Genomic DNA, 13,171 nt, shown 5'->3' on the forward strand with positions numbered 1-13,171 from the left:
ATTGGCATCTGTGGCTACAACTGTCACATCATCCAGAATTTGGTCATCTGGTTCTACAAAATTACAGGAGAGCCTGGGGTAAATGGCAGAGAGCAATGGCTTGGTGGCCATCCAGCAGAAATCTGCCTTTGTCTGAGTTTATAGAGGAACCTGGACTGCCTCACTCATTGGGAAAGTGATGAAAAAAATCCCCTGCTCTTCCTGTGTTTGTTTAGGTGAAACCCGTTTGTCTGAGATAAAATGTATTTTTCTGTATGTGTTCTATATAAATGAGCATGGGGAATACAAATTTGACAATGTCCTACAACTGATGGGTAAAGATTACACACTGGGAAATTCATCCGAAGACCTGAAGGAAGAGATAGGGACCCAGTTAGTCCTTCGTGACCTTTAAAATCCAGAGGCCCTACACCGGGTGGGCATTCTTTAAGAAGATCATCTATGTGTTTCAGTGGTCAGAGGAGGGCAGGAGGCACAGAAGGGAAGGAGGAAGGTGGGGAAGCAAGACTTCCAACAAGCTGGTTGTTAGAGCACGCTGCCCAGGAAGAATTCCCCTTGGTTGAATCAGGCTGGTCAATCTTTGGCTCCTGGTTCTTCCTGGTTGTCGAGCATGGCGTTGATCCCGTGCTTGCCGTCTGCCTGTCTGCTCTGATCGTCTTTCCAGCTTTGCCCCATCACGGTCTGCTTGCTCTCACCAAAGCACCAGACATAATTTCTGTCCCAGCTCTGTCCTGCTCTTAGCTCCTTTTCTTCTCCTGGATCTCACCCTGAAATTCTCATTTTCACACGTTGACCAGTTTAATGGCAGAAAGAAGGAAACCAGTCCTCACTGAGCACCCGTCATGTGCTGGCTCTGTGAAACTGGCATTGTCATACCATCATCTTTGACATGGGTGTTAATACTCCCGTTCAGAGGAAAATAGGAAACAAAAACACCAAAATCCTGACCCAGATGAAGGTTAAATTGTTTTTCTATGCCACCCTTCTAGTGAGGGCTGGAGTTAAAGTTTGAGCCAGATGTTTGACTCCAGACACTGCCCTTTTCTATCCCAGTTCGGATCAGCCTGCCATGAACCCTCATTACCCATCACCCCAGCCCTGGAATTTGTCTTTATCAGTATCACCTTTGAAGCTCGGTTTTGATAGCCAGCTTTCCCAGCTGACAACAATATAGGCAGAGTCTGGCCTAGACCAGGGCAAAACCTCTGGTGCTGCTGGAGACTCAGAAAAGAAGAGATGAAAAATCAGACATGGGAGCTGGAAGGAAGAGGCCAGAGCCTTTATCTTTTGCTTCTTCTCATCCTCACTTGATTTTCTGTGGGAAGCACTCAGTAAATTGTTGCTCAGTGAATGGACCCAAATCCCTGTGATGTTAGCCATGGGGCTGACCAGAGGTGAATGCAGGGATTTCCTGTCTGGGGCTTTGTCAGTGACCAACAACCAACACTGAAGCGGTGGCGATCAGGGACCCAGAAACTCCGGACAAGGTCATTGCTCTCGGGAAGCCTTTCTGTGTGCTGCCCGGGGCAGCGGAGCCTAGCAGAGGAGCAGCTTGGCGAGAGCAAGCACACGGGTCTGCAGAAAGACAGATGGGTTTGAGTCCCGGCCTGACTCCTTGCTGACAGTGTGGCTTTGGGTAAGTCACAGAACAGGTGTGAGCCTCTGTTCCCTTATGTTAAAATTTTAATTAAGTAACAACTGTATTGAAAAGGCTACTGTATGGAGTGTGTGTGTGTGTGAGTGTGTGTGTGTGTGTGTGTGTGTGTGTGTGTGTGTGCTGGCAAACAGCAAGCTCTCAATAAATTGTAGCTATTATCTTTATTCTAAGCAGATGCAGTCTCTGCCCTGTGGAAATGTGTTCTCTGAACCAGTTAATATTTACTCTGATTCCTTACTGAAATGATAAATGGCAGTGATCAGGAAAGGCCCACTTTATGTGCAGTAGGAGCTGGTGTCATCTAAGGCTTTGCTACTCAAAGTTTGGTCCATGGATCAGCAGCGGCAAAATCACTGGAGAGCTTGTAAAGGCTTCAGACTCCCAGGCCCCACCCCCGACCTCTGACCCGGAACCTGCCTTGTAGCAAGAACTGCATGTCATTTATATACATATTAAAGACCCTGGCAGCATCTGCAGGCTTAGACCCTTATCTTTAAACTGCAGAGAGGACAATGCTTAATTCATAGCGCAAGGAGGAAATGTTGGCATTTTTCTAATTTTCTCTTTGGGGCAGAGATTCGCCGTGTAGCCGAGCAACATCTGATGGGTTCTCTCCCACCACGTGGAAGAGGTATCCACCCTGTGTGCAGTGCTCATTCTGGGTGTGGTAGAGTTACAGGGAAAGAAGCTTCTCGCTCACATGGACTCTGGGCCTCAATCTGACTGATTGCTTTTGGCGGCGTGTGGCCGGGATGCGTGGCCTCCGATGCTGAGTCAGGGCATGCCGAGGAGGGGAGAAAGGCGTGGGGCTGCTGGTGGTGGCATCTGCCGTGGTGACCCGTGGCCTCCACGGAGCACAGTGCAGTGGTTGCCATGGTAACGGCTGTGCATGGTCAGGGGTGACTGACTGAGCCGCGGGAGCTGGACCAATGGCCCCGCTGTCGCTGACACAGCTGCGTGAGCGCGGCTTGGGCTCCGCCCACAGGGGAATTTGACAGAGAGGCACATTGGAGCCTTCTTGTTCCTTCTTTGCTGTATGTCCTTCATTCTGGGGGAAAACCCAGAGATCTAAAAAGGCTGAAATGAAAACAATGTGAAATTGAAAGTATTCTGTGCTAAGCACGATGAACACGGGGCACAGAAGGAGTAGGAGCTGAAGGCACAAAGGGAGGGACCGCCCCTGGCACCCCCGCGTCAGAGCTCTTCAAGGTGGAAGCTCCGGGGAGCTCCCGAAATCGCCCCTTCCCACCCCTCAGTTTACAAATGGCAAGTCTGAAGCCAGAAAGGATCAGAGATGTGCTCAACATCACACCGCAGTGGGTAAAATCAATAAAGGCACTTTATGGTCTTTAGAGGGCTTCCCTTGTGGCTCAGCTGGTAAAGAATCCACCTGCGATGCAGGAGACCTGGGTTCGATCCCTGGGTTGGGAAGATCCCCTGGAGAAGGGAAAGGCTACCCACTCCAGTATTCTGGTCTGGAGAATTCCATGGACGGTATAGGTCATGGGGTTGCCGAGTCAGACATGACTGAGTGACTTTCACTTTCATGGTCTCTAGAAGCTTATGGTTTTGAGAAGCTTAAGGGCTGATTCTAGAGCTTGGAGATCCTTACTCCTAGTACAGTGCTCTTTCCAACATAACACCCTGCCTTTTTTTCTTATGATTTATATGTTTTGGATCTCAGTGTTTCCCAGGCAGAAAAGAATAGTGTCACCTGTATCTGCTTTTTGGTGATGTGGGCCAGAGGAGGAGTGTAGGCCTGTAGTTGTGCTAACTTGGATTCCAGCCATGGGTGTGTTACCTAAAAACAATGACTTTGGGTCAAGTTATCTTCCTCCTCACGAGTCTTTATGTATACAGGCATATATATTTTGGAAATCCAAAATCCATCCATATATATTTTGGAAATAACCAAAATGATAACATCTAGCTCCTAGGGGTGTGAAGATCATATATGTAAAGTGGCTGACGTAGTCAGTGTTTGATAAATGTTAGTTTTCATTCCTAACCTAACCTTGAGGTGGAAGGGGCTTCCCCTTTGTGTACCTGACCTAATGACTAGGGGAAATTTGCAATATTGAGTGGAGTGCATATTAAATACATGTCATTAGTGTGTGAATTCAGAAATGATGAAGTGAAAGGCAAACAGTAAATGGGTTATAACCTCTAAACCTCCAACAGTCTGTGGTTCCTATGTGACAATAGCTAGTACTTGAAACCACAATGAGAAAGCCATACAGAAATGTACCAACAGCTTTCAGAGGTGTGAATAGAGTGTATTGAATTTGAGTCAAAGGGAATTCTTCTACCATTATGTAAAAGGACTAGCAGAGTCTCATTTAGAATATCATTTTCAATTCTTATCACTTTGGTGTGAAAAGGATATTGTATTGAAGGAGAAGGTGAAGAAAAAGCAATGAAAATGATTCAGGGACAAGAGGAACCTGGTCAGATGGAAAAGTCAGAGGATCTAGGCTTGTGTTGAAACTAAGGTGATGTCAGAGAGGCGTAGGCAACCCTTTTGAGAACATGATGAATCACCACTGCAAAGATTTGTGCTCATGAGAGAAGGGATCATGAAGGGGGCAGAAATTAAGTTTTGTGCAACATCCAAGCAAATTCCCAATGATTCTAGGGTTTATACACATGGTATTAAATGCATTAGTTTCCTAAGGCTGTTTTAACAAAATACAACAAACGGGTGACTGAAAACAACAGAAATTTATTATCTCATAGTTCTGGAGGCTAGAAGTCTAAAGTAAAGGTGTTGGCAGGACCAAGATCTCTGGAGAATCTAAGAGAGAATCCCCCTTGTCTCTGCCAGCTTCCAGTGGTTGCTGGCAATTCTTGGCATTCCTGGGCGTGCATCTGCATCCCCCAGTCTTTGCCTCCATCTTCACATGACCTTCTTCCCTGTGTGTGTCTGTGTGTCTCCTTTTCTTATAAGCATGCCACTCATATAGGATTAAGGGCCAACCCTATTCCATTATGACTTCTTTTAACTAATTGCATCTCCAATATCCCTATTTCCAAGTCAGATCACATTCAGAGGTCCCAGGACTTGAACATATATTTTTTGGGAGACACAATTCAACCTGTAATACATAGAGATCATTCATTGAATAGTCCACTGAAAATTACTCTCTGCTCCCATGAGGGTGACCATGGAGATTTCTGAACACAAGTTTTTTTTTTTTTTAACTTGAAAAACTTTTTATATTTTAAAAATTGTGGCAGAAAACACAGAACATAAATTTTACCATCTTAACCATTTTGAAGTGTACAGTACAGTAGCGTTACTACATGTAAGATCACAGGGTGTCTGGGGGCCAAGTGGTAGGCCAATGGGAGAAGACTCTGAGATGTGCCAGAGTCCAGCACAGAAAATGTGGGCCAAAAAACCCAACTAACTCTACAGCACTGGGCAGCGCAACTTCACTTTTGAGTGAAAGTTGGAGAGTGGGCAAGAAAACACACTCATCTGGGGATTAAAAGGAAAGAGCCGGCAAAAACAACAGCTGAAATTCATTGGTGGGGAGTAGAGTTGGGCTGTTCGGTTATGATCCCAAAGTAGAATGGATGCTGAGAGCAGCAGAGGCTGAAGTCACTGATTTCTTGGCTCCAGAAACTTTCCCTCCTTGGGTTGGGGCATTCCCACATCAAGAGGACATGTGGTGCGCCACCAAGGAAGACAAGGGGCTTCCCTGGTGGCTCTGATGATAATCTGCCTGCAATGTGTCAGACCCAGGTTCAACCTCTGAGTAGGGAAGATCCCCTGGAGGAGGGAATGGCCACCCGCTCCAGTATTCTTGCCTGGAGAATTCATGACAGAGGAGAGCCCTCCATGGGGTCACAAAGAGTCAAACACCACTGAGCAACACCCCCCACCCCCAACACACACACCCCAAGGAAGGCAGGGGGAGGGGATGGAACACTCCAAGATCCAGACGAGCTTCTGAACTTCCTGCTGTGGTTTGCAGGGAACGGCAGGGAGCAATAGAGGGCAAGAATCCCCCTGGCAGAGAAACCCCTCCTCCCCTTGACCGGAAGTGGGGGGCAAGAGTGAGGACCACAGAGGGCGACCAAAACTAGGCCTGCGTTCTCCATCTGCTTGTCCCCACTCTGCTCTCCTTTCCTCCAAATCAGAAACCTGCCCACCCTTTTTCAGGGAGCGGGGAGAGCCAGGACTGTGTCCCACCACCTCTTCCCTTCCTTTATTATTATAACTGGCTTGCAGGAGGCAACCCTCATTATCTCATGAGCTGGTTTTGAAGGCTGTCTGAATAGGAGGCAGGCACTCTGCTGTGGGCTGGGAGGCGAGGGTGCCTAGCGGCCCTTCAGAGGGGTGTTAGGGACAAAGGGTGCAGGTCTGAATGGGAGAGGGCTTGGTGCTGGGAGCCCCGAGGGCGTATGTCTGTCTGGTGGATGAGGCAGGGTCCTGAGTCGTGAGCAGAAGCACCCAGGTGAAGGAGGAGGCAGGAGTTGTCCTGGTGTGAAGGGACAGTGCGTGTGTCCAGTGCGTGGAGCGTGGGGGTGTGGGGGCAGTGGGCAGCCCCTGAGGCTGGAGGAGGAGGCCTGGACTGCATACGGGTGATGAAGGTCCACTTCCGTCTATCAAGAAGGTGATGGTGTGAGGTATCAGAGGATGACTTTGATTGTGGGCAAAAAGCAAGACTGTTCCAGTATATTGTCTAATGGCAGGCAAACTGTTAATAGGGTATTATGGACTGGATGTCGTGTCCCCCAAAATTCATATGCTGAAGCCTTAACCTCTGATATGATGATATTTGGAGATGGGGCCTTTGGAGACAGTTAGGTTTGGATGAGGTGAGGCTGGGGGTCAGTGTTCTAGAAGAAGCACTGCCCCCCCCCCCCACTCCCCACCACCCCCCCATCTCTTTCATATGAGGATAGGGGGAGGGCAAATGTCTGCAAGCCAGGAGGCGGGCTGTCACCAGGAACCCTGTCTGCCTGCAAATTGACCTTGGACCCCTCAGTCTCCAGACCGGTGAGAAGTAAATGTCTGTTAACACATTTTGTTACTGAATCCCTGAGTGGTTTGTGAATTGGGTCTAATGCAGGGCTCAGATGGTTATGAAGAGTGCCCAGATCTGTCTGAATGCGCAGAGAGAAGAAGCCCCTTGATGTCCCCAGTGCTGAAACCCTGTGGCTTTGAACCTCATCTGAACAGTTCCCAGGCGGACTGCCCCCACCCTGTACCGCAAGCTTCTGCATCTCTGCTCCTTCTGCCCTGTGCTTCGGGAGTCAGACCTGCCTTTACCGGTCAGCGGGTCGGTAGCATCCTCTCCTCCTCCGCTGCGGCCACAGTGCGTGGGAGGCCAAGTCGAACCTTTAATGCACATGGCTTGGAGCCCTTCCGTAGACCCAGATGAGATGGCTCCCTCCCCCTCCTCCTCTCTCTGCCTCTCCCCTTTTTCTTCAGTTCTGTGGTCTCGCTGGTCTGAACTCCTCACTGCCCTGCCAGTGACACCTCCCTCCCTGCGCGCCTCATCTCGAAGCTTCACGCCCAAGGTGCTGCTGGCGCTGCCCTTTCAAACCCTAAGCGGAGAACCGGTGCCGGCCTGGTAAACAAGCCTTTCCTGCAGTGTGGGGGAGAGCTCACGTCGCTTCCAGAGGCGGCCGAAAGCCAGCATCACTGGGCTGCCGGAGCCCTGATTTCCCGGTGTGTTGTTGACAGTGAACACATGAGTGCCCAGCACTTGCTGACATCGGGAGCTGTAACGGTGCCAGGAGCGGGGAGAGGCAGGCCGGCTGGGGAGCTGGGAGCCCGGCGGATAATACTGCAGCGTCGTGAATTATTTTTACGTGGATAATTAATACTGGAGAAACAATACAGCGACACAGAGCCTCCCACGAGAGAACACTGTCAGTCTCCGTATTCATTTATTCTTTTCTAACCAAATTGATGGGCCAGTCGACCGCCTTTCTAGATCCACACGGATGATGAAACTGCAAACAAGTTTCATTTAAATAATGGGCAAATCTTCCAATTAGTCAAAGCCTAATCCTCATGCCTTAAAAATGACAAACTGCTCTTACCACGGCTTCTGTTTGTTGAAAAGATAGAAAAAAATGTTGGGGGGGGGGGACCCAAATGAAAACATTGATTGAAAAAAAATTTAGATGCACAGATTCTATTGCACATTAATCTAGGGGGAGCTTTACAAAGTCAATAATTGTCATAAAGATTCATTGGTCAACATTTAGGGCCTAATTAAAAAAAATATATTTTGATGGTTTTATTCCTTGAGCATCTGCTTTTTTTAAACCTATTGGAATATTTTAATTTCCCTGTAAAACTATAGAGTTTTCAATAAAAGAACATGTGTAACTGATATAAATAAGTAACTTTAAAAAATAAGTACCTTAGAGTGAATTAATTTATTATCTGTATGTTTAAAGTTTTCTGCTGTTGAGGAAGATAAAATGAATCCTTTACCAGATAACTGCTTCAGTTCTGGTTTAGAAATCATTCCTAAATATGTAAGAACAAATGACCTGCAACATGTTCAGTACTCCTTCATCTACTCAGCAGGCAGCTCTGAAACTCCTAGTAAGTTGCAGGCCCTCCTAAGAAACTCAGCAACACAGCTGCCTGTCTTCTAGGAGACTGATAGGTAAATAAGCAATTGTCGTACCACTAAGCTGTCCAGTCCCCTGACTTGTAGTTCTTGGCAAACCTTAATGAGAACAGGGATCACTTGAGGTCTTGTTGAAATGCAGGTTCCAAGGTAGTTGGTCTGGAGTAAGACCCAAGATTCCACATTCCTAACAGAATCCCTGGAGATGCTGGGGACCACTCTTGGAGAACAAGGGCCCCAAAGAGGCACAGGGGGTTGTAGGATAATGGAGAGGAGGGCAGTTCAGCATGTGGATTGGGGCTTGCCATGGCAGGGCTCAGGAAATGGCCCTCTGGAAGAGCATGCGGGTGAACTGGGAGGTTAAGGAAAGAGTGGGGAGGCCTAGTTCGGGAGCCCTTGGGAAGAGGGTATGTCCTCACGTTCCAGCCTCAGTCTCAGAGGTCAAAGAAGCCCTGTGTTTGGAAAATCCCAATTAGCTTGATGTGGCTGGAATACAACTGAGTTACCAGTTGCATCTACCGAGAAATTCATATCTCTAAATATATGTTTTGTCAATATAAATTTGCCCTGGGTAGGTTGGTTTTCAAAGTGTGACCCTTGGGGGGCTCCCCAAGGCCATTTTGGGGAGAAGTCTGTGGGATCAAACCTGTTTTCATAATAGCATTAGATATCATTTGCTTTTTTTCCCCTGTTATGATGTTTGCAATAATGGTGCCAAAGCAATGATGGGACAGACTGTTGGCGCCTAATGGTTGAATCAAGGCAGTGGCCCCAAAGTATGCTGGTATTTGTCCCATTCCTCACCACCAAACACTCAATGCAAAAAATTAAAAACAAAACCAGAAAACCAGAGAAAGCACAGTTTCATGTAAGAACGTCTTGTGGATTCTCTACCGTCTGAGACACCAGGGAAGCCACTAACACAGCCTTAAAAATTATTAATTTTATTAAAGCTTGGCCCCTGGGTACACTTCTCTTTAGTGTTATGTGTGACAAAGCAGGAAGCACACCTAAAACACTTCCATTACCTAGTGAAGTCCCATGCTTGTCTGTAGGAAAAGCAGTTGTGTGATGGAGTCGTTGGGCTGAACTAGCTGCTTTGTTCCTGAAACACTGTTACTTGAAAATGTCTGACAGACAAACTGGTTATTCAGACTTGGCTATTTGGCAGACATTTTCTTTTAAAAATGAATGAAGGGAGCCTGTCAGTTCTAGGAAAACAACTGACAGTATTTGTTGCCAATGATAAAATCTGAGCTTTCAAGTGAAAATTAGAATTTTGGGAAACTTGAATCTGCCTCTATGAGTTTGACAGCTTCCCAATGCTTATAGACATTTTTGGTGAGGTTCATGGTGATATTAATGAATTTTAAAAAATATTTATTTATTGAAGTATAGTTGCTATACAATATTGTATAAATTCGACTCTTTGCAACCCCATGGACTGTAGTCTGCCAGGCTCCTCTGTCCCTGGGGATTCTCCAGGCAAGAATACTGGAGTGGGTTGCCATGCCCTCCTCCAGGGGATCTTTCCAACTCAGGAATCGAACCCAGGTCTCCCACATTGCATGCGGATTCTTTACCGTCTGAGCCACCAGAGAAGCCCATTATATAAGTTACAGGTGTACAATATAGTGATTCACAATTTTTAAAGGTTATTCTCCATTTTATTTTGTTGTTGTTCAGTTGCTAAAGTCATGTCTGATTCTTTGCGACCCCATGGACTGTAACCCACCAGGCTCCTCTGTCCTCCACTATCTCCCGAGGTTTGCTCTAATTCATGTCCATTGAGTGGGTGATGCTATCTAAACATCTCATCCTCTGCCACCCACTTCTCCTTTTGTCTTCAGTCTTTCCTAGCATCAGGGTCTTTTCCAATGAGTTGGCCCTTTGAATCAGATGGCCAAAGTATTGGAGCTTCAGCTTCAGCATAGTCCTTCCAGTGAATATTCAGGTTTGATTTCCTTTAGGATGGATAGGTTTGATCTCCCTGCTGTCCAAGGGACTCTCAAAAGTCTTCTCCAACACCGCAGTTTGAAAGCATCAATTCTTTGATGCTCAGCCTTCCTGATGGCCCAACCTGCACATCGGTACATGACTGCTGGAAAAGCCATAGCTTTGACTAGATGGATCTTTGTCAGCAAAGTGATATCTTTGCTTTTTAATACACTATCTAGGTTTGTCATAGCTTTCTTTCCAGGGAGCAAGCATATTTTAATTTCACTCCATTTATAGTTATTATAAAATATTGGCTATATCCCCCATGGTGTATCCTGGTAGCTTACTTTATATCTATAGTTTGTACCTCTTAGTCCCCTACCCCAGACTACCCCTCCTTCCTTGCATCTCTCCACTGGTAACCACTAGCTTGTTAGCTGTATCTGTGAATCTGCTTCTTTTATGTTATATTCACTAGTTTATGATATTTTTATATTCCACATGTGATATCATACAGTATTTATCTTTCTTTAACTTATTTTACTTAGCACAATGCCCTCCAAGTCCATCCATGTTCCTGCAAATGACAAAATATCATTGTTATTATGGCTGAATAATATTCCATTGTGCATATATACACCACATCTTCTTTATCCATCCATCTGTTGATAGATACTTAGGTTGCTTCCATATCTTGGCAGTTGTAAAATCTGCTGCTGCTATGAACACTGGGGTCCATGTATCTTTTCAGATTAGTGTTTTTGTTTTCAGATATATACCCAGGAGTGGAAATGCTGAGTCACAGGGTAGTTCCATTTTTAGTTTTTTGGGAAACCTCCATACTGTTTTCCATGGTGGTGGCACCAATTTACATTCCCACCAACAGTTTGTGAAATTTCCCCTTTCTCCACATCCTTTCCACACATTTGTTATTTGTGTTCTTTTTGAGGATAGTCATCCTAACAGGTGTGAGGTGATATCTCATTGTGGTTTTGATTTGCATTTCCCTGCTGATTAGCGGTGTTGAGCACCTTTTCATGTGTTTATGCATTTCTGATATTATGTAATAACAGAGCCAACAACTGGAAGGTATGCATAAATCAATAAACCAATCTCTTCCAAATGATCAATGCATGAGTAAAAGATCCACTTGAAGTGCGATGAGTGGATTTAATATAAATACACAGGGAAAAGTTCATCAATATAGTTTTGGATTCCATATCACAACTAACCTTTAAGAAATGACCACTGTTGGGTTTCGGCACAGTATTGAAGAATATCCACAATTATCTGAAATAGCTATAAAATACTCTGCCCTTTTCCAACTGCACATCTGTGTCAGATTGTATTTTCTTCATATACATCAACCAAAATAAATATCTCAACAGACTAAATGCAGGGAAGAAATGAGAATTCAGTTATGCTCTGTTAAGCCCGATATTAATGAGGTTTGTGAAACTACAAAGCAATGTCATCCTTGTCACTATTTTCTGTTTAGAAAATAGTTGTTTTCTCATAAAATCAAATAATTTTGGCAGTATGTAATGGACTTATTATTTTTTGAAAAAGTAAAGTAATAAATATTTAAAAATGATCAGTTTCAATTTCTATTATGTATTAATCAATATATAAAATCCCCATGAACCAAAATTCTTTGGGGTCCTCCATAAATTTTAAGAATTTTAAAAAGTCCTAAAACTAAAAATTTTGAGAGTAGATATTTTGAATTACACATTATAGAGACAGAGATGGGAAAAAAGATAGATATTTTTGCTTTCCCCTGTGTTCCACTTGTGAACAAGTATCATCAGCATCTACAGAGTTGCTCAAGCCTCATATCTAGAAATTATTCAGTGGTTAATCTGCACCCTAGTGAATTACCTGGTCCTGTTGGATCCCCTTCTCAGCCCTTGTGCTCACCGGCCTCACCCACAGCCCAGACAAAGCTGAGGAGTTTGCAGGTTTCTTCTGTTCATCAGCAGGCAAAGGGGATCACAGAAAATGGGGGAAAGGAAGGTCCCCTTTCCTTCCATGCCCAGGTGATAAAAATTTCAGCAGATCAACAGGGCCTGATGTGTATTATCTATTTAGATTTCTAGCACCATTCCTAGGAATTTTGGTGTCATTAAAATGTTCCCATAATAGCTGTGGACACTGAGGTAATAGCTAACGGGACACCCTCACCCCTTAGGTTTATTAAGGATGGAATTTATTTTCAGTTTCTAAGTTACTCCATAAGCGCTAGAGCTGAAGCCATGTGATGCCGGGTTGGACCACAGATTTGATCAATGTAGTTCAATAACTGCTTCACAATGGCAGGGGCTGCGCTGTTGTTCAGTTGCTAAGTCATGTCCAATTCTTTGTGACCCCACAGACTATAGCCCTCCAGGCTCCTCGGTCCATGGACTTTCCCAGGCAAGGATACTGGAGTGGATTGCCATTTCCTACTCCAGGAGATCTTCCTGACCCAGGGATCGAACCCGCATCGCCTGCATTGGCAGGCGGATTCTTTACCACGGAGATACCAGTGAAGCCCTAGGACGGGGCATCAGGTATTTAATGGAATTACCTAGTAGTTGAGATGGCAGTTTGGGGGTTGTTTAGCAGTGTGGCCGAGAACTGGTAGCTTAGTCAGGACAGATTCTGAGTCATGTGCTTTATTTATGTAATATGTGTATTTTTTTTTTTTTTGGACTATTTATCTGATACAGCATCAGGTAAAAGGTGGAAAGGATTTTAATAAAATGCTACAGTAATTTAAGGATCTTAACTTCATTAGATGTGCCAGAAGCAACAAGAGTAAAGCAAGTCTGGAGCATCTTGAGTATTTTGGGGGCGGGATCCCCAGAGTGGACGTTGTTAATCCTTATGATGTTGTGGCTTTGAACCAGTTTCAAAGTTGTGAAAAAGACTGCTGTTATGTCAACTCAAAAAGAAAACTATATACATTCACATTTAGAATTACTAAATTGCA

At 45.2% G+C, this 13,171-nt stretch overlaps 1 long non-coding RNA gene across 3 annotated transcripts in view; it reads left to right on the forward strand.

The window, feature by feature from the left end:
- The first annotated feature begins 1,223 nt into the window (after positions 1 to 1,223).
- Positions 1,224 to 13,171, forward strand: part of LOC139033056 (uncharacterized) — a 318,814-nt gene continuing 306,866 nt past the window's right edge. For all 3 annotated transcript variants that reach the window (XR_011485692.1, XR_011485694.1, XR_011485693.1), the window contains exon 1: positions 1,224 to 1,636. This is a non-coding gene — a long non-coding RNA (uncharacterized lncRNA). The remainder of the gene's footprint in view (positions 1,637 to 13,171) is intronic.

Source organism: Odocoileus virginianus, chromosome 34 (genome assembly GCF_023699985.2).
Source record: "Odocoileus virginianus isolate 20LAN1187 ecotype Illinois chromosome 34, Ovbor_1.2, whole genome shotgun sequence".
NCBI lineage: Eukaryota > Metazoa > Chordata > Mammalia > Artiodactyla > Cervidae > Odocoileus > Odocoileus virginianus.